Source organism: Lathamus discolor, chromosome 6 (genome assembly GCF_037157495.1).
Source record: "Lathamus discolor isolate bLatDis1 chromosome 6, bLatDis1.hap1, whole genome shotgun sequence".
NCBI classification, from domain to species: domain Eukaryota; kingdom Metazoa; phylum Chordata; class Aves; order Psittaciformes; family Psittacidae; genus Lathamus; species Lathamus discolor.
Window position 1 is genome coordinate 79950646 of NC_088889.1, and position 23398 is coordinate 79974043.

The window sequence follows — 23398 nt, forward strand, 5'->3', positions numbered from 1 at the left end:
GTACTCAGCATTGCAAGGTACCAGTTTTTACAAGGTTGATACTTTGTTAATTAAACAAATTCTATCATTTCTACTGACAAGTGGGGTAATCTTTGAGACTGCTGTAACTGTTATGCAGATGAACACCAGAGTCCAGGGTAATCAAGAACACCACAGGTAAAATTGAGATGTGGAATTCCTAAGGATTTACAACTGCAGAACCGCATACAGTGGCCGCAGTTCTTAGATTCATGGAATAACTGGAATGTCTGTAGCAAGACATGCAGAGAAGCAAACTGCTGAAAGACAAATTGGTACTAGTGAAAGGCTGGTGCTGTGAGGAATGGAAGAAGACAAATTCATAAGGACTGTGTTGAGTCAGTAACAAACTGCATTTTTACTACCTTTCAGCCATGTTAACTCTCCCAGACAAAAAGGGTGCACAGATCTTACAACACTGTTCTTCAGCTATTTCAGTAACTTACACAGTGCACTCAAATTCTTAACATACAAGAAGACAACCACTGTAAAGACTCATTGCTTCTAGAAGTATACAGTTGTATCAGCTCTTGGTCACATATATTTTATAAACATCAAATACAGTTCTATCCATAAAACCACAAAATAGTTGTCTACTACAAGCAGCAATCATAGGCAGCATCAGGGAATAAAAAGTGGACTCACAAGCACCAGGAGTGCTAGATCATTGCATCAAATGAGCCTTCAGAATTAGCACCACTTACTACTGGACAGACCACAGGAACCATGGGCACAGTTGATAAAATATTGGAAGCACTGCATGAAATAGTTTGGCATTGTGTGCAAAAAATCCTTAGCAGTTTTACAGATCTCAGCAAGGATAAAAGGTGACAAGGAAAAAATAGTAACATTTTTATTCAAGTCTTGATGTGGATTCCAGGTTTTTATTTAGAAATACTAGAATACTTTCATTCCAGACATACTGTCTGTATTGCCAATTCTAACAGCTCATAAAAGGAGCATTCATTATCAATTATTAGAGTTAGAGCTGCATTTTATCTATAAACTGTGTGAGAAGAAATATTTTCTTCATAATGGCAAGAATGTAATCTTTTGTAGCCCTTATCCCATCAGCAACAAAGTGCTTTGATCTCCAAAACTGAAAAAAGAGCAAGAAAGATTTTAAGAATAGAACTGTTCTTAACTAGAATTCTTCAGTTAAATAGTTCATTTTAGGTGAATAATTAAAACCCCCACAGTAGTGGATGCTGTTCTTTCACCCCTTTAAGAATTTGGAGTCAGATAAGGAAACCTGATGACTTCATTTTCTCAGTCCCCAGTATGGAGAATGAACACTCTTAAAGTGTAAGCCACAGACACCTGGTTTTTCTTTCAGTATACTGTAGACATCTTATGTGCCCAGGAAAATCAACTATCACTTCTGTGCCTCAGTTCCTCATTACAGGAAGAACTAAGTTACATGCAAGTGTATTAACAGTTACATAATGTCCGGCTATTGTAACTAGCATTGCAGAAACTTTATGTTAGAATATATATACACTACGTACAGTTTCTATTTTTTTCATATATATATATATACATACACATACACACACAAAAGCATGAAAGCCAATCTAACTTATGGATGGAAGTGTTTTTACACTAGTTAAATCACTAACTACTCTTGGTAAAACAGTCACAGGTTGCAACTTGGGAAATTCCAACTGGACACAAGAGGGAAAAAAAGCTTTCTAGTAAGAGTGACTTAACACTGGAACAGGTTTTCCAGAGGGGTTTTGGAATCTCCATCACTGGGATATCCATTGGATTGAAAAATTCATCAGACAAGGCCCTGACAACTTCCTCTAACTTTGAATTAGCTGCACTTTATTCAACTGTTGTACCTGATGACACATTTCTTACAGTCTGAATCTGTGGTTCTATTTTACTTTGAATGTCAATGGCTCTCACTTGTGGAAGCACTGTGGAAAACAGTTTAAGCAAACTTAGTTGCTAATACCTAACAAATGTAGGTTAAAGTCCATAATTCTAAATACACAGGAATTCAGCCTGGCACTTAGTGTGACAATCTGCTCTACTGTAATAAGCAGGCTAGGTAAGCCCAATGGGGCTTCAAAGTTTATAATACACAATAGTTCAGCTCATCCAGTAAGCTATTCCTGGTTCTCCCAATTTTAGTTTTAGGCTTTGCATATTTAATAAAGGTTTATAAGTTTCAACAAGTGAAACAGAGAAAACCAGAGTCAGCTTAAACTGTCAGGGGTTTAACATACTAAGGGAACCCTATAATTACTTTCAAATCACTTCTCTGGATTATAAAGGCTTTTGATAGCTCCAGCCAAACCTTGCACAGACTCCAACTCAGCACTGGGCATTCTGCAGAGCCACTCAGTGCTGGACAGCCCTGGGGGTTCCAAGGCATTTGCCAGCTTTTCACACAATTTCAATCCATATGTTCCAGTGTGTCCTGGTTTTGGACACAACACCAGAATTCTCCAGGTCAGTAAGATTCAAAACTGTTTCTCTGTTAAATAAAAGCAGTCTCAGGCTGAAATGAGTGATAAGGTGCAAGAGAATGTTTCTCCAAGAAGAAAATTCACTAAATACAACCCACTTCGGTTCTGCATTTTGTGGCATTACCAACACAGAAATCCAGTGAGAAACGCAGGAGGCAGTTTCCTTTGTGCAAGTCACACAGGGCTGATCATTGCATCCCCAGATGTAACATTTAGCAAAAACTAGAATTGCAGGTACAGAGATTTTCAAAGTTAAACAGCAAACATCTTTGGCTCCTGTTAGTCTCAATGCAAACTGTGTGATTAATTGAAGCAATCAAGAATTTCTGAAATAGCATTCTTCTTTTGGAATTTCACACATAAATAGCAATAGAACTTCTTCATGAGGACCCAGAGGCTACTACGACAAGGTCAGCCATATTCCACAGCATTTTTCATGCCTTCCAGACCTGCAGAGTTTATAATACAGGAAGAAGGGCTCAAATAAGATTTAATCACTTGGAATAATTGTTCTCTAACTAAAATTTCATAATATTAAGTTTAAAATACTAAAACATAATACTGATGTGTGGCACTCCACAGAGTTCCAATTCAAGTGTTTAAAGACTACTTCCACATCTGCTCTGCTGCCCTGCTGTCTCCCTCCACAGTTTCCAATGTTTTCACCTGAGTTCATCTAGCTAGGACCTCAGCTGCATCATCCAGTGCTTGCTGACTCTCAAAGCTGTGTGTGTGCTGCCAATGACTTCAGAATGATTTGTACTTGGTCAGGTACATCTGCTCCCCAATTCCCACCTGCAGCTGTTCAGGAGACTCTTACTCCATTCCAATCCAGGCCTGGGAAAGATGTCACCCAGGTTTGAAATCTTCCATGAGAAAGTGGTTTACTCCAGTGTAATCTCACCAGTGCATCATGCACTGAAGTCTGGCTCATGGGATGCATGAGAAGGCAGGACAACCATGACGGCAGCTGTCTGCCAAGCATCCAAATGCCCCCTGTGCCTGGAGGCAAGTCTGCTGCTATTTGCACAGGGAAGGGGAAACGGGAGAATGGCAGATGACAACTCCTCAGAAAGAGGAAGTGGAATTTCTTGCTCATTGTAAATAGCAGTTGCTCTGGGGATAGGGAGGAGGTTGTTAATGTTGGGCCTAGAACATAGACCTGGACATGGCTTAACAGCTCTGGCTTACCAGCCTGGAGATGCCCAGGCTTCCCCTGCTCCCTCTTAAATCCCTTCTCAAGGGCACAGTCTCCACCTTCCTGTTTACTCATCTCCATCTGGTATCAATGCTCATGTTCCAGTTTTGGACACAAATGATGGACTTCCGATCATTATATTATATTGTCAGTCATCTTTCGCATAGCACAGAGGAATCTGCGAGGGTATGTCTGGATGCCAAGGAAGATACATAGCATGTACTTTTACGATCTGGATGGGAAGCTACAAGAAAAGGTGTCAGACAGCTAGCAGTTTTAGTGCTAAGATCTGGCTAACCTGAACACTAAAGTCTGCATCACTCATTACATATTCCTAAATTTCCTCTGGTAATACCACTTGCGATTTTATCATGTTTTCCTATGTGAATTGGGCAGTGCTGTGCCTGGCTGCCTTCCTTATACATCCTTAAACCTCACAAAAGTGCCTCGGATCTCAAATGTAAACTCAGACTGCTGTTCCAGGTGCCTTTTGAAAATCAAATATAATTTCACTCATATGCAAGCCACACACAAAACTTATACAAATGAGAAAATATGAAACTAATGTGAAGCTCGCTGTTATTGCTGTGCCACAGATACCACCTGAGTGAGCTCCAGGACTGGGGACTCGCACCTGCAGCAGGAATGGGGATTTATTTTAGTGCTTTCTCACTTCTTGAAAGAGGCAAAGATAATATAAATAGAGATCTAAGCAGAAGGCGGCTACAAGCTCTCACAGCCTCCATCTCTTGATAACACTGGAAATTTCAAATCTTTTGTTAATTCCAGGTGTGACTGATCAGACATAGGGAAAAGGCAAAGCCTGACAGTTGATACAATTCCCTAGACCAAAACACGCCCCATCACTAAAATAAAATCAATGCCAAACTAACAATGAAAACGCAGCATGTGTAGCACAGCAGGGCTGGAAACCAACTTAAATAAGTGGCCCATGACTGCAACTTGGTGCTATGAACAGTGTAAAGAATACGAGAATGATTCGTGTCAGGAACTTGGGATTCATTGTTACCAATGCACCTGTGAGCAGTGTACCATGTATGGGATGTATAAAAATGACTTTGATTATAATAAATGTTGCTATCAATATAATGAAGGGAGAGAAGAAGAAACAAAGGAATAGGATAGTCTTTAATCATTTTTTACTGTTAAAATAATAAGGTTTTGTTTTACTGCTGGAGTGCTTTAAGGAAGGGGTTTGTGAAACCTATGCTTTGACTAAATAACCATGTAAGGATAGAATTAGGGCAGTGATTAAGCTTGTGATAAATGATTCTTTATTAATAAATCACCAAGGGGTTCAGTACCTCTTCCAAGAAGTTTCTTCACTGAAAAGCAGACCTCGGCAACAAGGAAAGAACAATGAAAAGGGGCCGCGTCGGCATCCGGGTACAGATGAAGAAGGGACTGGCTGAGACCCAAGACCAAGAAGTATAAGAGACTGGACCCCAAAGACCCCGGTATGCGTCTTGGTGGAGCAGAGACTCCCCTACGCACCCAGCGCTGCTTGCTTATTGTCTCTCTATATTAATCAATTGTAATAAAATAATTAAATCAGACCATGTCCAAGACGGAATTTTTATAACAGCAGCACTGAGAAATGTCTGTGACAGAGGCTTCAAGGCTAAACCCAGGCACAGGAGAGTGACACACAGAACAGGGGAGAACCCAATGAAAAAGTAAAAATGAGCTTATACAGTGAGAAAAACTTGGGGAATCTACCTCTGTGAACCATTCCTGTACTTCCACATTTTTTCTTAGTTATACACCTTTCAAAGCTATATAGAACCATAGAATCAGCTAGGTTGGAAAAGACAGGTAAGACCAACCATTACCATTATGCAAGATTAATACCCCAAAAAAACAACCTCTGTAACTAAGGTTAAATGTAGTCATTGCCTTTAGTAAAGGCTGATAGATCTCACTTATTGGGGTATTCTACTTCTGAAAAAGTGTTTGCTCATTAGGAAAAATGGGCTTTTGCCCATGCATGCTGACCACTCATGGCTACACTCAATCTGGCTAATACTGTATAAATATCAACTTAATCACAGCAAAGGTAAACGTTGCTAATGAAAACAGAATCATGGTACCTCGCCAAAAAAATACCCCACAAAACATGCAGACTCCTGAGGCATGCAAGCAACAGAGTGGTAACTCACCACATGCGCACAGATGTACACACGTTTTAGTTGTTATGAAAGTAAATACAGCAATAATACATGGAATGTTTAGGCTATGACTACCCAACTACACCTGCCATAGTTACACCAAATGTTAAAGAGAACAGACTAGAAATTAAACTGAGGAGCTGGAAGGATAACTGAAGAGCAAATAAAGTGTCAGGAAGTTTTCAGACCTAGTGGGAAAAACTGTACTGAATGCCAGACTTCACAGTGAGAGAAGCACTGCCAGAAAGCACTGCATGGCGGCAGTTGCTAGAGATGCAAAGAGGGGAATACCCTAAAAACCCCAAAGGAGTCTGGAGTTGTGACTGAGTAAGCTCACAGTGACCATTCTCAGCAGGTAGAGAGAAGAGACTACGATTGTAGCCATCACCTTGAAGCTCTACATGGACAACAGCATCAGATCCTCAATAGCATGCTGCCAGTCAAAATCACAGCACCTGTAAGTTACTTTACCCTCTAGTAATTCAGCAGTTCCTTGCCACCATTTCAAGCTGTTTACTGGGACTCAAGCTACCTAATTGCCATCCTAATTTACATCTACTTTGAAAACTGCTTTACTGTACTTAGACTATATTTAATAATTTGTTATTAAAGCTTTAATTACCAGTCTTAATATGGAAAATTTCACAGATGCTGATAATTTAAGCAGGAAAAATAGTAACCACATCTGTTAGCACAGTCACACCGTGTGGTTTATCAGCTGGAGGGCCTGTGAAGACTGGTACATCTTCAGTTCACTCCCAGTGTGATGAACTGACAGAAGCATGTGCCAAGTACACATTTTCTTCTGTTATCCTCAGAGACAAGTAAATTAACTAGATGATTTGTGAGGCTCTTAACTATTTGCATTGCTGACAAGGAGATTGCATTGTTACTTACTGATGAATGGTATCTAGTTACTGTTTCAGAAGGAAAATATATCAGAGAAATTGAAAGGTAGAAGCATGACTGGCAGCTGCCATATATACAAGATCTTTATTTTCAACTCTTTTTGTATTACCCTGAGTAGAGCTCAGAAATTTCCATTTTGGCCTTTGGGCATTTTTTTTTCTAGTAACTAGGATTATTTCGGATTTAAGAACCTTGGAAAGAAAAAAATTCCAACCATGGCCAGGCATCTCAAATTTGCTGTGGTTGTTTTTTTCCCCATTAGCACTACCCTTTGTTTATTGAGGGTAGGAATTCATTTAGATTGCACTTGGGGCCCTCTTCATAAAGGAGTAATTATCATTAGATTGCAGTAATTTAAATTAGTAAGCAATAAAGCACTTCATCCTATCTATGAGTCATCACATTTTCTCACAAGTGATCCACAATGGGCAGCTACCATTACGCATGAAAGGAGTGCACCACTCCAAAATCCAGTGCAGTCAGCAGGAAAATAAGCATGAGCTATGCTGAACACATTAAGTGTACAAATAAAAAGAGAAAAAATAGAAAATGAGAGTGTGGCAGCATATTGCTGTCGTAGATTCTTGCAAGTCTTGCAGTTTTCTTAGGTACTCACCAAAACAATACTGCAGAGCAATCACTGCATTAAGCAAATACAAACAAGAACATTTTTAAGCTTAGCTCACCTCTCAGCTTAGGAAACCTTTACACTAAGCTCTAAAATTCAGGCTGAAGACTAGAGCAGTAATTTATTAAGATCTTTTTCTTTTTACTGAAGATAGATATCTTGCAGTCATTACATAACAGGTTTTCTTTCAAGATGCAGGCCAAAAAGAGCAATTGTCTTTGCAAAACTGAGGCATGTCATTTCACTTGGGAGTTCCAAACTGCAAGTTTTGGAGATACAAATCCCCTCTGATATTTGAATATTGATTCTAATTGAGAAGATGCCCTCTCAAATCATAATAAACAAATCATACCAGAAAAAAAAATAACAAAACAGCTACAGAGAAAGCCTATTATGTTTCACTATTTCTTGAAATAACAATAGCTACAAGATCAATCTTGCAACAAAATGCATGATTTCCATGAATACAATCTTGGTATACAATTTTCAGAGTTTCCCTAGGGACCTGAATACCCTGTTTCACAGCTTATTCATATTACTTACAGCTTACTCATTTTACCATTGGGAAAAAAAATTAAATATTCCAGCACAAAAGCAGAAGGGAACCCATGTTACTGATAGAAACGGTAGACAATGGAAAAGAGAGCACTCTTTCAGTGCTTTTTAGACTACAGCTGAGACAATACCCATCCAATTAGCCCAAGGAGTCATTGAGGTTAAGTGGCTTTAACCAAAGAAATTTATTATTTATTCTTACCCCATACAACTAAGACCAGGCTTCCATTGAACATCTCGGCAATTAGGTGGATGGATAACCATCTTGAAAGTACAGGACCACACACAGTAGTACTCTTGCTAACAATAATTCCTTATGCTGCCAGCCATAGGTAACTCCTAATGTGGGTTTTCTCTACCACTTCTGTAAAGCTATTCTACTTTGCACAATACGTAAACACCCCCACATCAGAAGGGAGTGAGAAAACCATCCCATGGCCAAATGACAAATTCAGAGACGAATGAGACCACTATAAAGGGTGGAAGGAATAGTCATTGCTACTATGCTTCAGTGCTTTCTATTAAATAATTACTGGATCAGGGACTTAACTTTTGTCTGGTTTAATAAATATTTCATTACCTCACAGTGTTTAATTTTTCACTCATCTGAGTAGCCATGGTTGGAAACTGGTTGGACTGAGGTCCCCTCATTACTATTCCACGTGGCATGACAGCAAGGACCTGGCAGCCTCATCCATGCTTTCCTCCCCCACTCCACAGCACCCAGCTTTGATTGTGTAGATCAAAAAGTCTCATGCAGCAGGATATAAGCTCATATCTGGTCTCCATCTGATCACCAAGGAAGGTCAGTATAAGTGAGGCATTATAGACCCTATCAATAGATAGAGAACACAGAAGTCAACTATTCATACAAGCCTATGTTATCAGGTGGGATAACATAAGCCAGCTGTGTGCCTAGCTAGTACAGGACTGTTTCCGAAGCTGGAAACAGTTCTACAGAAGGAATTGAACACGGACTGTAAAGCAGACAGGAACTCAAAGCAGGCTGTAAAGCAGAAATCGCTCTCATATTCACCTCCATATTAACCTCAAGGTTAATCCAAGCCTGTATACGAATTGAAAAAAAGCAAGCTACAGGAATAGGGCACTGCTAACCTATAATACAGGCAGCCATATCTGCCTTTATAAGTTCAACAGGCTCACTCATCTCACAGTTTATGCAATTTCTCTGCTAAGCAGATCTAGGGTTTGCCACTTGGGCTCTGTACATAGTACTAACTCCATGAAAAAAGAACCTGTTAGGTAGAAGTATTATGAAGATCCCATTCTTTCTGTTGCCACTACAGATTTCACTGTTTAAGTGGTCTCCATTGAGTTCATGCATTGCCCAGATACTTCAATAACTTACTTTCAATCTCATTATCCAAGTAATTTCTATACATAATAAAAAGCTTTAGTCTTGACACTAATTCTTGCAAAATTTTACATCAGTATCAATTTTACTTCCTAGATTTTAATTGAAGAGAGTATATTTTGTCACAAGGGAAATAAAACATTAGTTCTATCCAACAGCCTTGTGGCATCATTAGAAATTACATTAGTTCCTCATTAAGCACCAATAATAGAGTTGGGATCAATAAAAAAATATGTTTACGTTGCCCTAAGGTGTTGAATAGTTTGGTTCAATTACATACTCCTGGGCCAAATATTTCAAGAGTCAGTACTAAACCCCAAACTTTTGTACAATGCTTAAGAAATATCTTTTTATTGTCAAGTAACATAGATTTGAATTGTAATGAAATTAAGACACGCTGAGAAAGTTGGGGCTGTTCAGCCAGAAGAAGAGAAGGCTGCATACAGGCCTCATAGAAGCCTTCCAGTATCTGAAGTGGGCCTACAAGGATACTGGAGAGGGACTCTTCATCAGGGACTGTAGTGATAGGACAAGGGGTAATGGGTTTAAATTGAGACAGTTCAGGTTGGATATATGGAAAAAGTTCTTTACTGTGAGGGTGGTGAGGCACTGGTTGCCCAAAGAAGTGGTAAATGCTCCATCCCTGTCAGTGTTCAAGGCCAGGTTGGACAGAGCCCTGGGTGACATGGTCTATTAGGAGGTGTCCCTGCCAACGACAGGGGGGTTGGAACTAGATGACCTTAAGGTCCTTTCCAACATGAACCATTCTAGGACTCTATGAGCGGCATTTCTAAGCATCTTAAGACTTTGGTTTAGGAGACTGTAGCCCACGCAAATTTGAGAAGTCACACACACATTATCATGGTCAAAGTTATACATCTGTGGGCAAAATTATAAATCAGACAAGGGCTTAACTGTTGACCTGGAACCACCAGCAGTAATAACAATGCTCATTGTCCTGTGTATTCCTGGCCTAAGTATCTAAACTTGAAACCTATCTTCAATAATAATAATAAACCAAATAGATAATATAATTCTTTTTACACATTCTTTACTGGAATCTCCACTTTTTATGGTCAAAGCCTCCGCTTTATTTTCTATTCTTGGCCTATCTACACTCTGAACTTTAATAGCAAAGTAAAATTCACAATAATTTCCCACTGCTGGCCCCCTAGTCCTGGGAGCATCCAGCTTTGGACTTACACACCTCTTGCAAACAAGTTTCCCAAGAGTCCCTGCTGATACACAGCAGTGTTTAGTTCTTAATTATGAAATGGGCATTTACACAAATCAAGGCAGACCTTTCAATCACTGCTTTTCAACTGAGTGAAAAGTTTTGAAAATATGATATAACTTGCCATCTTCTTACTTGAATACATGCATTTAGGAAAGCAACTGCCCAAGAAGAATGCAACAAGGCACCCGACTTCTTCCTCTCCCCAGGTCCCTGTTTGGATTTATTGCTCACTTCAGTGACAACTTGTAACTCCATCTAAGCCTAGCTCCAAGAAAGACAGGTATCATCCTTGAAGCCCTAGGCTTCACAGCATCATACAAAGTGACAGCTATTGAGATTGTGCCTATTTTCTGCTATATCTATGCTGATGTTTCTTTGCATAACCATAAAACATCTCCCCTACTAGCACGTACATGCATCCCACTGCAGGAGTCCTCATCAACTGGGAATCTAGATTCCTCAGTAGCCTCTTTGTAGGTGCTCAGCAAACCCCATGAGGAATAAACCACTCTATTCCAAGGTGCAGGAGAAATCTCTCTTCAACAGGAACAGCTTTCATCAACATAACACACAAGGTTAAGAAGAAATGGAAACAGCAATCCAACATTCAGAGCCACATGGCAGCAGGTTCAATCCTGCCTTTGAACTCGAGGAAATAGGCAGAGTGTGCTAACTGAAAGAATCAGTCACTTCCTTTCCAAGGCTGCCAAAGAAGAAAAGAAAGTGCACATTTTTCTGTTACAAATTTGCAGCACTTAGAGTGACCCTCTTGCAGTTATTTTGTAGTAGACTGTGGAATGTTTAAACAACTCAGATTCATTTTGACATCCAAAAAATCTCATCAGCAGTTTGCTGCTTCGCATACCACAAAGCAACAGATGTCAAATTATGTGCAACTGCATTTTCCATCTCTTCTTCCTTCTTGCTATTGAGTATTTATTTTGCAGCAGTACCTACAGGCCACCAACCTGCAACAGACCCCAGTTGTTTGGGCATTATACATCCACAGTATTTGAATCAAAGGATAGCTGTATACCACAGATTAAAGCAAGTGTAGGTGAACATAGGTGTAGAAAGAACATATAGCTCTTACTTCCCACAAAGAAGATATACTAAATACATCCGTGCCTTGTATACCAGGCTGTTGCTTTGCAGAGAAACAGAATCCATCAAAAGCTGAAACTGAGGACATCAGATCATATTCATTTTGACACTGAAATGTTAAGTAATATTCAGGTTGTCAGATCTTTGGCATTGTGAATCTGTGGGAAAGACCACTTAATATAAGCTTTTTGAACACATATTCTTTGTTACCTGCAAAACTGGGGAAAATTTGAAAAACTGATTCTTCCTCCTTCTATAGGCACCTGGCAGTTTATATAAACAGTGTGAGTAAACTAATACTCTTTTAGTAACATCTCACCTTCACTTTGTACTAGCAGGAATGACTACAGTGAGTATTTGTCTGCTATCTCCTTCATCCTTCATGCTCTTTCATTAAAGAATACTACTGTATGCAAAATTAAGTGTATACTTACAAACTTACCTTAAGGAATACAAAGATACTAGAATTAATGAAGACTAACAATGACATAAGTAAGAATAAAACTGAACCATGATCCTTAGCTGCTTCTCCATTTACAGCATATTCTGACATAATTTCACACGATTGATGATATCAATAGTTATGCCTTAGGAAAGGAAACAAAATGAAGTTCCAAACCAGACACATTAGGTAACTGCTAGCAAAACCACAACTCAGGACAGTGACTAAACTCTCATTCTAAATGCAAATTATTACTGTATAAGTGGTTTCCAGATTAGTGGACACAGGGATAGAGGGAACAATGAAAATATAAAAATAAGTAATATCAACAATATAAACTCACACTGACAGGAGGACTGGAGAAAAAGTTTAATTTCTCTGAAAACTAAATGAATTTCATATTTTTAAAAAGGCTTGGGTTTGTGTTGGGTTTGGTATGGGTGGGGTTTTTTTTCCTTTCAGGCAATACTCTATTAGACCAAGAAAGAAAAAGGAGGGAAGAAACCACCAAAATGCACATTTCCTACTTGACCTACATTATTTCAAATGATCAATTACATTTCATCTGCCTGTCCTGAAGCTGTCTCATGCTCCTATATAACCCTCCAAATCTGACTAACAGACATGCAGAGATGCAGATACACAAGTGACATTACTTTTAACATAGAGGAGGCTACTGTCCTTGTGACTGTATTTGATATTAAATACTGCAAGTAGCTCTTATTTTGAGCAAGGCTCAAAAGATTACATTTCTTCAGTGGATCAAAGAAAAATGCTTTTCCAAATAATTATTTGATCTCTGAACTCTAATCAGAAGTATTTGTCCAAAAAGGACAGAACAATTATGTCCTAGGATTCTTCAACAACTGTATTCATAAAAACAGTAGTCCCTACTGCTAGAATCTAAAAGCTCCAGATATGTTGAGACCTTTTCAAGTAGAGGTGGAATAAAGGTTTTCAGACATCTTAACAGCAGGGCTGACCTACAGAGCAAGCATCTACTTATCTCTCACTTAAAAATTCAGATATTAAAAATCAACTATTGTTATCAAAATGCCATTAATCAGGCTTCTTTCAGTGAAGCCAATCCTTAAGTATCCATAGAGATTTAGGATATATGAAACATACTCAACTGCCACAGTTTCCATTAAGCTTGCTACCTACTCCCATATACACACTTTCACTCAGTACCATCATGTTACAACACAGTAGCTTCAAAACATTTGTTGAAAAAAAGCTCCATTCTGAGGATTCTTCTTGTGCTCAGAAACCCGCCTGAGAACATGGTGTCATCACTGTTCAAACACGTGGCAAGAGACAGCCCATGGTCTGATGAGTTTATAATCTAACTAGACATAGCAAACCAAGTGTGAGGAAGTGACTTGCTCAAGGACACAGAGCATATCATCATCAGAAAATCAAAGAGAATCCAGGCCTTCTGTCAGCTCAGTACTCTACTCAGTAAATCATACTGTCTCTGGAAATAATGAATGTTATGAACCTGCAATTGTAATAATTCCCTTTAAATCAGTTTCTACTGAGAAATCACTCTGTACAATCTTCCTGACACACACAAATGCTCATTTACTTAAACCAACAAGCCTTATCCCAAAGGAAAATACTCTGGAGAGGTCTCATTCCCAAAAACAAACTGTTAAGCAGGTCTTCATACAAGAGCAAATAAAAGTGTGTTGAAATTTGGAGTGCTGAGCAAAACAAAAAAATACACTTGATACTAAAACACAACTGAAAAGCAGGAAGAGAGTATTTCTTCAATATTAGAATAGGCACAGCCCTCCTATCAAATTTATGCCCTGTGTACACAAGCTAAACCTTGATAACATATATTGTTATTAGCAATACTTGAGACCAGCACCTGTTGTTGCCATTTTTGTTTTTAATGGATCTCAGGCATTTAAGTTTCCTTACAAAGCAAATGACCTGTGCTTATTATTAAAGCACTTAATCTGCATTTAAAACTGACTTCTCTGTGTTTGGCCAGGTGTCAAAATATCCCTCTCAAAATGTGCGAAGCATGAGAAATCCATCTGAGCCAGCTGAAAGCTCTTTCTGCCCTTTTATTTTTGTTCAGGTAATTTTGAGATTCATTTTGACACACATTTGTTGTTATTGTGCTCCTTCTCTCTGAAATGCTGTAAACTGACTCACAGGTGGATTGCTCAACAACTCCCTGGTTACCAGGACAAAGCTAATACACCTAGAGCCTGGATATGGACCTCTTTCTATCCCAGAAGCCTTGGATATCTCGGGCAATGCAGCCCCACTGTTGTATGTAACCACAGGTTATGCAGTAAGACTGCTGACTTCAGTTACAGTAGCTTGAGACCTGCCCTGCCTGTTCATGAGCACTAGGAGTCTGTGCTAGGGCCTTGAGCCCTTACACTAGAAAGAAAAAAACTCCAAGAATCAAAGCCAAGCATTCTGCTCAGACAGGATAGGATCTAAGGGCTCAGAAGGCCAGATCAGAAGCATCCACAGACACAGCCCTGTGTGATTGGTCTGACAGCCATGCATGAGGCTGGCTTGATCAAGCTTCTAGATCTTGACCAAAAAGTTATATAGAGACATGATGTGGCGAACACAAACAAATGTTCTTCCTGCCTGACTTTCCTTTCAGCAGTTTCCTGAGGTGAAGCTTGAATTTTGCATGACAAGGAGACCTGCAGAGAGATTCAGTTCAAATCAGAAAAACCCTAGGAATCAAGTTGGATTTCTTCACTGTTTCTATCAATATTGCAGTAACAAAAACTAGTATTATGCAAAGGTATAACACTGACATATAGACTGTGCCCTTGCAAACAACACTAACTTCAAGAGACAAGACTGTGTTCTTGTTACTCACTACAGACTAAAATCTGCTTACAGATTGCCTTCAACTCTGAGGAACATTTAAAGGTCACAGTTTTTTGCACAGCACTGCTCATAATGGACCACTTCTAAGATGAAAAGGTAATGCAGCCTGTCAATTTAAACTTTTACTTGTTATCAGTAACTACAAAGAGTAGTCAGTCTGCTGGCTTCTCTGAGGAAAACAGACAAAAGATTCTTTAAAATCCTATTTTCACATCATTACGCTAATTTCAAATACTGTGTGTTTGAAATCAGTTCTTTTTAAGTTAGCTGAATTCAAAAATCTAAGTACAAAATTAGTAACTACACTTACATGTGGTTTTCTCCACATTTAATGAGGGTACACAGGAGCCTTGTTTTGTTCCCACTCTACACACACGCAAAATGAGTAAGTGCTGTGGATGCAGACAAATGACTGCTGAACACTATTTTGAAAATCAAATAGGATTAAAGTAAGATGTAAACAAATTAATTCTTATATTTGACTAGAAAACGTAGTCAACTGGACTCTCAATCTTACAAAGTATTAAGCTGCACAGAAGTGATTGGAACTTAGAAACATACCTAAAATTCAGGTTTAAGTGGTCTCTTGTATTGGATTTCTAAATAAAGGACTTCATTAAATAAACGCATCCATTAAACATCTTTTCAATATCATCAAGCACCATGATAAAATGTTCCAATAACCAATCCATTTTTCTAATTTTTCTAATGATTTTACAGATAAATACATTGTCTTTTGTGACAAAAACTCTGCTGCTTTTATTTTCCATTAGTCCTTGCTAACAGTTCAGACTACCCATTAATACACGTTCTTAACAACTCTGCATCATGCCCGTTATGATTTCAACTCTCACGGGGCTTGCATTCACTTTACTGATGGAGCATTACTATTAAAATGCCTTCTCTTTATTTTGAAAAGTATCCTCAAACACCCATTTTACTTCTCACCCATCAAACCCCTAGTTGTTGTGAAAGACTTCTTAGAGAAAAAAGTGTTCTCTGAGTATTTAAAAGCAGTTTAGCATAGTGGCAAGAAAATTCCACATTAACTACGAGGTTGGAAACATCAGGAGGAAATGCACTCTAAATTGACCACATTAAGCAAGACCCACCTTTACTGGTTTAACTATATCACTTAAACAGAATAAGATGAAACTGGTACACAAGCACTGCTTATATACAGCTCAAGAGGCACAGAGAGAACAATGAATATTCTACACTTAACCGCCTCTTACTCTGCTGTTGCAAGTAATGCCCATGAAATCAGTGAATTTATTAACTACAATAAATTGGGATTAATATCATGCCTGAGAGGCATCAATTGCCTAGCGCACAAACACACAAAAAACAACCTTCAAGCGATATATTTTGATGTGGTTTTATTAAAAATCAGGATTACAGTTAAGAGGTTTAAACCATACTGAGGGAACCCATAGACAAGTTTACAATTTTGCTTATAAACTAGTTAGAGACTTTAGATTAAAAAGAACTGCTGCCAAGTAGTGCCCAACTTCCAAAAATGTTACAAGTTTAAGGACTTAATCAGTATCTGACAGTCAAAACATAAGTGAAGCGATAAGATGGGCCTTAACTACATTACTCCATTCACATGTCAGACAAAAACTAGACATCAGCCACCTCCTTTCAGGTAGTTGTAGAGAGTGACAAGGTAGCCACTGAGCCTTCTCCAGATTAAAAACCCCCAGTTCCCTCAGCCACTCCTCATAACAATTGTTCTCCAGACCCTTCACTAGCTTTGCTGCCCTTCTCTGGACCTGCTCCAGCAGCTCAGTATCTTTTACTGATGGTCCCAAAACTGAACACAGTACTCAAGGTGCAGCACAGGATGTGAGGTGTATCTTCCTGGAAATTCTTTACATACAGTTCCACAGCTATCAGGCCTTTCTTTCTCCTCCAGAAAAAACAAACCCAATTCTCTCAGCCTATGCTCATAATTCAGGTGCTTCAACCCCCAATCACCTTAGTTAGGGGCCCTCTTCTGGACTCACTCAAGCTTACCTAAACTTCTTCCATACAGAGGCAATTAAAAATGGTATGTCATATTCTAGATTTGATCTAATGAGTGGCAGGTAAAAGGGAATTCCAGCTTCCCTAGATCTACTGCTGTGCTTGAGCTGATGCAGCACAGGATGCTGCTTAGCCAACAACACTGCCAGAACATACAGCTGACTTGCTTTTAGCCTTCTGCCCACCAGAACCCCCAGTCATGTTCAGCAGAGCTGCTACCCAGCCATTCAGTCTCCAGCTGGTACCACTGCAGGGTTTAACCCATTTCAGCCACAGAAACTTTTATTTTCCCTATTAATCTCCATTAAATTCCTATTCCTCCAGCCTTTCTAAGTCATCCTGAAAGACAGCCCTTGAGTTCATTACCTGCACCCCAATATGATGTGAACTTGACAAAGGTGCACTCCATCACCTGTTCCAGATCATTGACAAAGATATTAAACCTAGACCTCCAAAGGCTACATTTGTAACTAGCTTCCAGGTAGAGTATACAGCACTAATAACAAAGTCAACAGAGCAGTTCCACTTTTTTCTCTTCAATTTCGCTTAACAGATAACACTAACATGCATTTTTTCTTCGTTGATATTAACTAAAGAATTGTTTAATGTTTAAAAATTGTTTAATGCAATCTTTAGTTAATAAATAATACACTGCCTAATGTCAGTCCAACATAAATAGGCGCAAAATTCATTTTAGCAGAGTCACAGGTAGAACAAATCTAGTTCCGTTTCATGGTACAAAATGCAAATGCAGAAACAACACTATAAAAACTGTAAATTCTACAATCTTTTTAAGACAGATTACAGTATTGGGGCACATGCTGTCCTCTGTAAATAATGGCTGCCACAACCCTTACTCAAATGTGCTAATTACATCCTGTTATCAAACGATGATGCAATTAACCAGGGTCACTATTTCTGCTACACCGCATGCTCTTTTAGTGACCTAAAAGAATAAATTCAGATATGTTCCTCCTTCTTAAACTTCCAAAATAATGAAATATAAAGGCTCCTCCATGCACTGCCATGACTTACAGCTTCTTCTTGCCTGTCTGTGAAACTGTGGATCACCCAGGCCTGTAAATTACAGGACTTAAGGTTAAGTAAATTTAGCAATTTATCGGATACCTCATACACATCTTGAAATCTTTTTCTCAAATTCAGAAGATGACACAATTTAGAGGATGTAATCTTTCACAGATCAAGTCATACTGTTACACTTTCCTAGCGTCTCAATTGCTATAAATCACAGCAGCTTCCTTAATTTGAGAAGGCTTCACATGACAATTTAGCCTTGCACATTAAGAATGGTTTATTTGTGAACTTGTCAAATATAACTGCTACTGCTTCTGACTTTCTTCCAGGAAGTCTGTCTGGCTTTCATCCTTATTAACACTGCAGTCTCCCAAACCTCTGTGAGACTAAGGATAATTAGTTCCCAAAAGAGCTTACTTTATGCATTAAGATGTAAACTTTGAGCTCACAAGACAAAGACACCTGTGGCCCTCAGCTTTCCACTTCCTGAAACAAGTGAAACCAAGTACTTAACACATCATCCCTCAGTCTTGCTTTCCATCAGTGCTACTTAGGGCAATGACAACTAAGCAATTCCTCAACATTTGACAGCTAGACCAAACCAGTGGCATAACACATACAAGTATTAGTGGCAGAAGCCTATGGAACCAAATACCTACACAGGCATAATTGTAGACACTGAGCATACTTCTATTACACATGTACTGAAAATGCATGGGGTGACAGAAGCACCCATATCAAATGCATAGTGATAGAAGCACCCATATCATTACTGGGCATTTTGGTATTCTGAGTATGCTCTCACCTTACAAGATTCAAGTAAAGATGAAAGAATGTAAATTCACTCAGAATTGGGAACTCCAGCTCACTAAGCAGAACTGACCTTTAGAAGCTCTATAGCACCTAGGATGTGATCCCTTGGCACCTACATTGCATTATTTACAACTAGCTCTTAATCCAACACTTCCAAAGTTAGAAGTGAAGCAACATATAAACCAATATGGAATAAGGCAAGTTAATTCATACCAATATGGGCAACCAGGAGAATGCATTTTCAGCTATTTTAACAAGCTAGATGTTGCCACAGAAACATTAGCAGACCCAAAGGGTACAGGCTAGATGCATATTGACTGCTAAGTCTTCAAAATGAAAGGAGTTGCTCAGGACAGAGCATTTAACTTAAAGAGAAAGGACAGAACATAAGGGAATAAAAATGCCACAAGCACACATTTACAAACAGAATGAGCGCAAGATTAAACCTTTTGGCCAAGATCAGATAGGCATTCAACAGTAGGAGCCTACTGTTCCCTAAATTCAGTCCAATCCCAGAACAAAAACCATCTTAACTCTCAAAACAGGCTGTTTTTTCTTTTCTCGCCAATCATCATGCAGCTGTTACACTGCTAAAGAAAACTAGTGCTCTAATAGTCTTGTATTCTGGAGTACTTGATTTCTCAGCTGACAAATAGAGTTATCACATATTATTCCAGCTGTACAATGTTGTTCAAGTCTGAAAAATAATAAGATTAAACTAAACCATTGCTTTTTTTCTTTTTTTGACACAAAAAAAAAAAAAAAACCACCAAGGACAAAATCCACCCTAGAAAAACAACTGAAATGGAACCCTGTAGGCTAAGCCACATCTTAGAGGAGTTAGATGTTCCAAGGTATCTTTCCTCCTACTGGCAGATCCAGTTGAGTTTCAACCTCCAAACAGTAATCACTTCTAGGAAGAAATTCAACAGGGGAAGAAGGGAGAGAGACTATGGGCTTCAAGGTATGAGGAGACACAGTATCTCAGAAGCCACTGGACTTCATGAAGAGAAAGAACACACAAAGAATACTAAGCCAGTTTTATCTTCCATACATAAATAAGATTTTTCTGCATATAAATACCTTGCTTACTTGAGCCAGCAGCCAATCTGGTGGTTTTTGAAGGGCTCACAAAAGCTATCTGACCAGGCTCCCTGCTCTGCATCTCTCCAAGAAAGACCAAGGCTGAGGCCCTGAAGCATACCAGAAATGGTTTCTGTGCTGCCCTCCCCTTCATAGCCTGGGGGAACTGGGAACTAATCTTGGCTGACTGAAAGCACCTGAGATTTCAATCCCCAAACTGTGCAGCTGTTAAGAATTAATTCATAGGGGCAGGAGGGCAGGTCATCTGCATGGTGCCTCTCCAAACTTTAAGCAGTGCACCATCTTGCCCTTGCACTCTATTAAAATGTTACACTTTCATAGAGCTTAGTCTCCAGTATCATCTTACTGCATATAGAGAAATAATTTCGATCCAGCTAAACTTTGCATAGCAGAGTTTTAAAAAACACAGCACAGTACAAAGCAGTAAATTTACTGTAATGTATTTTGTCTGAGTACAACAATGATGACAAACAGCTCCAAACAATTTATATGTTCCCAAGAAAGCATGGAAAATTTACAGAAACATAATTCAATCATACTGCCTTAAATAAATACGAGATTAGTTGATGTCTAAATTGGTAAAGTGTTTTCATAATAATAAACCTATCTCCCACCAAAAAGGCTCAGAAATGCACTTCAATCCAGATTCTGTTCAGATTATAAGAACAGATTACATAAAAGCTTCATAGCACGGAAATACATAAAACAACAAATTAGTCACATTGGCCAGAACCAACACCACCCAAAGAAGTGGGCTAAATATGATAATGGAAAAAATTAAGGGGGCTGTTATAACCTGTCATTTTTAAGTTTAGAGAGTAAGAAAAGCTGTTCAGTTAAATATGTATGCTAACAAATAGCTGCATTTGAGGAAAGATTATATATGATTCTGAAAAAGTATTTTAGCATGTAGTGACTTCTTGTCAGGGAATTTAGACAAGGAGTTTAAGGTTGGTCTTTCCAGCCCATGTATGTAGTCCTGCAGGTAAATCATTTTCTCACTAATTTTATATATCGTCTATTAGTGCTACGTTGAAAACACTATTTCACAATACAGGGATTATGCAGCAGGCAACACGTTCATTAAGATAATAATGCAATGAGACTGCTTCAAAAAAAAACACCACCACTCAAACCCAACCAAGTAGCAAGTCACTGACACATTGAACAGAGTGTTCATAGTTTAATCCTGGACTAGATCAAGCAATATTAACAGACCTTTTCCCACAATTATATTTGCTACAGTATTTGTGATTATTATTACATTATTCGTTAACTAAACATAGCAGAAAAGTATCCTGTGAGATGACCATTGGAATCAAACCTCCAAAGGCTTAGAGGAAATATCTTGGGTTTTTTCAAATTGTAAAATCGGAAAAGTAAAAACATATCTTGTTCAATATAAGTTAAAGATGTAAATCATTTCAGTAGGAGTTTTTGGATACAGATTATATGTTTAGGCACAACTTTTGACAAGTGCCTCGCCTCTACAGCACTGAACCGCACAGAATTACCACTGCAAAGCCACCAGTCCAGGACTACCACATATCACAGCCAGTCACCTGTGGCAAGTTTGCTAGACACAGTTAATACACAGAATTTTGAATTATACATGTCATGGCTAGTGCAAGGCCAGAAGCTGTGATTCTTTCAAAGAGAAGCTCAGAAGAAGGCAGGATGCCATCCTTTGCTCAAGGCAAGATGTCATTCATCAGATGTCCAGCAATATTTTGTAACTTTGAAAGGCAGCATCTTTTGGCTCCTGGGTGTATCCAAATTGTAACTTGAGAAGAAAAACAAAATCCAGTGCACTCCCATTGTTGCCAAACCCCAATTTAAGTAACTTCATGAACAGAAATCTGTCTAGTGAGCTTGTGTTTTAAAGAACACACACCAGCAGAAAAACTGAAAAAGCAGTAGTGCATCTGAAAGGCACAACTGATTGTGCCTGTCAAGTGGCAGACACACCACAGCAATGCAGAACTTGTTCTGAGAACAGTGTATAACTCACATTCAACTCCATGCTAGGCATAGACAGTGGTATTGATTTTAATCACTTACCCAGGTTGGATATATGAACATTAGACTTCACTCTCAGCACTGAATGCAGGATACATATAATATTCTAGAAAGAAAATAATAACTTCCAACAGGCAAGTTATGTGAGCAGCCAGAAAGGTGGCCTGATTAGGAAAGAAAAATAAATTATTACTGAACAAAAGAAAATGCCTGCCAGCCTCGGAACCAGGAACATCCTTGTCAAGTGCAGCTGGCCTCTCTGAAGTATGACTCAATACCTACTATCTGGAGACATCCTAAGATACCACTGATAAGCACAAAAAAGCCCAAGAAGCTGTAACAACAGCTTGTTGTCTGGAAAAGAACCCCCAGCACCTATTTGTGCTCAAAGATGTGAGGTCCTATACCCTCTGACACTTCTGTGACATAAAATGAACCCAATTTTTATCCAAAACAGAGCTTCTGAGAACTTCCCACACCTGCAGGCTGTTTAACCCTTTAGGTAGTGACAGCAAGTCCACAGACGGGCGAGTCTCTAGGAGAGAAATCAGTATAGAAGACAGCACATGAAAAAGGCAACAGAGTAACTATGGATAAAAACAAAATGTTTACCAAAACAAGTGAAAAATAAGAAGTGGACCTCTTAAGACCTCGTTTTTCCACTGCAGCTAGACACACAGGCAAGGCAGAAGCTAGACTTCTGCAAGACAACTCAGGAATTGTATACATATATACACACCACAGTTATTTAAAATTCAGAGCTTTCTGTGCTCTCCTAGATTGAGTGAGAATCTTGAGATGGAAGAAATCAAATCTGAAAGCCCTTCACATAGATAAAAAGTTCTGTGTATTATTTCAAGCCTACTCTTTATAGCTGATACTCTTCTTGAACAAGGACAATCTTACTTTAACAGGGTGAAAAAGATTTGAGAGTACTTCAGCAGAATTAGAACAATTATGTGCATTAGGCTACTGTAGGAGCTTAGAGCACTTTAATGGGATAAAGAAGAATTTAAGTGCTGTGCACTAATGGGCAGTTAAAACATAGATCATTTGATAAAGATTTAAACTAAGCTAATGGATACAGTAACAATTATCTACAGACTGAACTGCTGGAAAGATTTTTACAATAATCTTTGCATGAATTCGTGGGAAAAGATTTTACTGCTACAGTGTACTGTCCGCATATAACAATTTAGTGAACTGTCTTCCAAAACTAGACTGAAATTAGCATAGATATACCTAATACATCTGAAGTAGCTCAGGTGGTTTCTAGTTTTCTAATCACCACTACAATGTGAGCATTTTCTAAGTGATATCATTAGCAGAAATCCGCCAATGTTCTTCCTCAGCCAAATTTCACTGCACAAATCAGCACGAACAAAGAACAAAT

General features: G+C 38.8%; 1 long non-coding RNA gene across 4 annotated transcripts in view; it reads right to left on the reverse strand.

The window, feature by feature from the left end:
• Positions 1 to 20088, reverse strand: part of LOC136016573 (uncharacterized) — a 134713-nt gene extending 114625 nt beyond the window's left edge. For all 4 annotated transcript variants that reach the window (XR_010613655.1, XR_010613654.1, XR_010613656.1 and 1 more), the window contains exon 1: positions 19966 to 20088. This is a non-coding gene — a long non-coding RNA (uncharacterized LOC136016573). The remainder of the gene's footprint in view (positions 1 to 19965) is intronic.
• Positions 20089 to 23398: the final 3310 nt, after the last annotated feature.